Here is a 3,648-nt window from a genome sequence, read left to right on the forward strand (position 1 = left end):
GAGGTTTGGCCTTTTTTTTGCCATCAAGTAGCGCAGAGCTGCTTGATCAGAGTAAACAAACACTTTAGTGCCTAAAAGATAAGATCTAAATTTATCAAGAGCGAAAATAACAGCAAACATCTATTTCTCTGTGGTAGAGAAATTTAATTGAGCGTCATTCAATGCTTGCGAAGCATAGTAGATGACATGAGAAGCTCTCCCAACTCGTTGCCCTAGAACGGCTCCCACTACAGTATCATTTGCATCACACATCAGCTCAAATGGCAAGTCCCAATTCGTTGGTTGAATAATCGGTGGGGTTGTGAGTCGCTCCTTCAATGCTCCAAATGCCTTCTTGCAATCGTCATTGAACTCATATGCTACATCTTTCTGCAGGAGATGAAACAATGGTGCTCCGATCTTGGAGAAGTCCTTGATGAAGCGTCCGTAAAAACCTGCATGTCTTAAAAAACCGCGTAGCTCTCGCACAAAAGTAGGGTAAGGTAAAGCAATGATTAGCTCAACTTTAGATTTATCTACTTATATATCCTCATGTGACACCTTATGGCCTAAAATAATTCCTTGCTGAACCATCAGTTGACATTTCTCCCAATTGAGCACAAGGTTAGTTTCGATGCATCGTTTTAAGATTAGGGTCAAATTGCTTAAACAATCATCAAAACTAGAGCCATATACGCTAAAGTCATCCAGAAACACTTCAATGATTCGCTCAATATACTCAGAGAAAATACTTACCATAAATCTTTGGAATGTAGCAGGGGCGTTACAGAAACCAAAAGGCATTCTTTTGTAGGCGAAAACTCCAAATGGGCAAGTGAATGATGATTTCTTCTGGTCCTCGGGTGCTATCGCTATAAAAAAAGTAACCTGAAAATCCATCTAAAGAGTAGTAATATGCGCGACCAGAGAGTCTTTCAATCATTTGATCAATATAAGGGAGAGGAAAATGATCTTTTTTTGTTACTGCATTGAGCTTACGGTAATCTATGCACTGGCGCCATCCATTTTGCTTTCGAACAGGGAGCTTTCTCCTTCTCGAGTCTCTTCCACCGTTACTCCAGCTTTCTTAGGAACTACTTGAATCGGGCTCACCCACCTACTATCGGAGATAGGGTAGATGATACCAGCATCGAGGAGCTTTAATAATTATTTCTTGACTACCTCAGTCATAATCGGGTTCAACTTTCTTTGAGCTTGTCTCACCAGTTTCGAATCTTCCTCGAGTGTGATCCTATGAGTACAGAACGAGGGATCAATACCTTTTATGTCAATGATCATCCATACAATGGTGGTCTTGTGATCTTTTAGAACCTTAGTCAATTTCTCTTCTTGTTCTGGTGTCAATTTCACGGAGATGATCACCGGTAGAGTATTCTTCTCTACCAAATAAGCGTACTTCAGAGTTTCAGGTAGAGGCTTCAATTCCAATCCAGGTGCCTGCATCAAAGATGGTAATAAACACTGATTAGATTCATGTAAGAATGTTGGAGCCAATTCATACATTGGTGACTCTCTCAGAGTTAAGTTAAGCTCCTTGAGAACTTTTTTTATTCTCTTGTCTACGGCTATCTCTCTCACATGTTCTTTCTCCAGATGTTCCATCAACACGATCTTCAATTAGTCGGAACCACTTTTTTATTGCATATAATGATTCAGAATCAACAGGATGTTTCACAACATCAAAATACTGAAATGGACTTCTTCTCCATCAAATTCCAAAGCGAAGGTGCCCTTCCGTACATCAATTTTTGCTCTTGCAGTGCACATAAAAGGTCTGCCTAGTAGGAGAGGTGGTGGGTTAAAACAGTGTGCATCATGGATATTCAAAATATAAAAGTCGATAGGAAAAATCAGGTCATTCACTTGAACTAGTACATCCTCTACCATACCGTCAGGATAGGCATTAGTTCGATCAGCAACCTGAATGATAATACCTATTTCTTTTAAAGGTCCTATATTTAGAGAGTCATATAGTGATCGTGGCATAACATTGATAGCGGTGCCTAAGTCCAACATAGCCTTAGCCACTTCTGTTTTTTCAATTTTAAAAAGGATAGAAAACATACCTGGATCACCCGTTTTAGGTGGTACTTTTCTTTTGAGAACAATAGAGACGTTCTCACCCGCTATAATATGCTCGTCCCCTTGCAATTTTCTTTTGTTAGTACACAGTTTTTTCAAAAACTTTGCGTACTTGGGGATTTAGTTGATAGCCTCCAGAAGCGGGATGTTAAGTTCCACCTTCGTGAATATTTTCATCATCTCTTTTCGTTTGTTTGCCTTTTGTGGTTTTGTCAACTTGTCAGGAAAAAGAGCTGATTTAGCTTCAGTAGGAGGAACAAAGTTAGGAGGTACCTTTTCGTGAAGTTTAGCTTCTTTTTCCATCTTCATCTCAATCTGATCCTCATTCTGTTCCTTTGAGATAGGATGTGGACCTTCCAATTCCTTTCCGCTACGAAGGGTTATAGCACTGATGTTCTTCGGGTTTTGCTCTGGTTGTGCAGGCCACTTTCCTCTTTCACGTAGTTGTTTTACCTCTTCTGATACTTGGCTAATCTGACTTTGTAGCTTGTCGACAGTTGACTTCATCTCTTGCTGGAATTACAAGGTAGTGGTAGCTATAGACTTCACCAAATCTTCCAAGGACAGACTGGAGTTCCTCGTGGGTGCTTGGGTGGACTGTTTCTCATAAGGACGAGGTTGTTGTATCTAGTGTGTGGCTCCAAATGGTTGAGGATCATGATTATGCTGTGCGTTTCCATAGCATAGGTTTGGGTGATCTCTCCAGCTTGGATTGTAAGTGTTGGAGTATGGATTATACGCTGGAGGTCTATTCACTCCGTAGTTTGCAGCGTTCACATCCACTGCACATTCTTCTTGGAGGGTCGGACATGCATCTGTATGGTGTCCTGCACTTGTGCATATTCCACACGCCTTGACCTGGACACTCGGGTTGGATTTTTCCATGACCATCTTGCGAACAAAGCTCGTCAACTCAGAAAGTTGTTGCATCGATTGGATGGCATGGTCGCAGTTGTTTCCGCTCATCTGTCCAACATCTCTTGAACCAAATTGCTGTGTGTTTTCAGCCATCCTCGCAATAAGATCCCAAGCTTGTGCCGGCATCTTATTTACTAAAGCTCCACCACTTGCAGCATCGATGATGTTCCTGTCCATCAATGACAAACCATCGTGAAAGTATTGAATCAATAATTTAGGGGGAATTTGATGTTGTGGACATTTAATGATAAACTTATTAAATCGCTCTCAATATTCATGGAGCGTTTCACCTGATTGTTGCTTGATGCCACATATTTTCTTCCTCAGAATCGCAGCTGTGGAAGCTGGAAAGTACTTCTCCAAAAATTTATTTTTCATGTCGTTCCACCTGCCGATGCTTCCAGGTAGGAGATAGTAGAGCCAATCCTTTGCAGCATCTTTGAGTGAGAATGGGAAGGCTCTGAGTTTGATATGTTCGTCAGTAACACCTGGTGGTTTCATGCTGGAGCACACCACGTCGAACTCTTGCAAGTGTTTGTGAGGTTCTTCACCTGCAAGTCCATGAAAAGAAGACAGTAAATGAATTAAGCCGGATTTCAGTTCAAAAGCGATAGTGTTTTTGAGTGTTGGAAAGTTAATGCATAAGGG

At 41.1% G+C, this 3,648-nt stretch overlaps 1 non-coding gene across 1 annotated transcript; it reads left to right on the forward strand.

The window, feature by feature from the left end:
• The first annotated feature begins 3,223 nt into the window (after positions 1–3,223).
• Positions 3,224–3,330, forward strand: LOC127251319 (small nucleolar RNA R71). The gene has a single exon (XR_007838886.1). It is a non-coding gene; the product is annotated as a small nucleolar RNA R71 (small nucleolar RNA).
• Positions 3,331–3,648: the final 318 nt, after the last annotated feature.

This window comes from Andrographis paniculata, unplaced genomic scaffold (assembly GCF_009805555.1).
Source record: "Andrographis paniculata isolate CXL003 unplaced genomic scaffold, ASM980555v1 Contig43END, whole genome shotgun sequence".
In the NCBI taxonomy this organism is placed as follows: Eukaryota; Viridiplantae; Streptophyta; class Magnoliopsida; order Lamiales; family Acanthaceae; genus Andrographis; species Andrographis paniculata.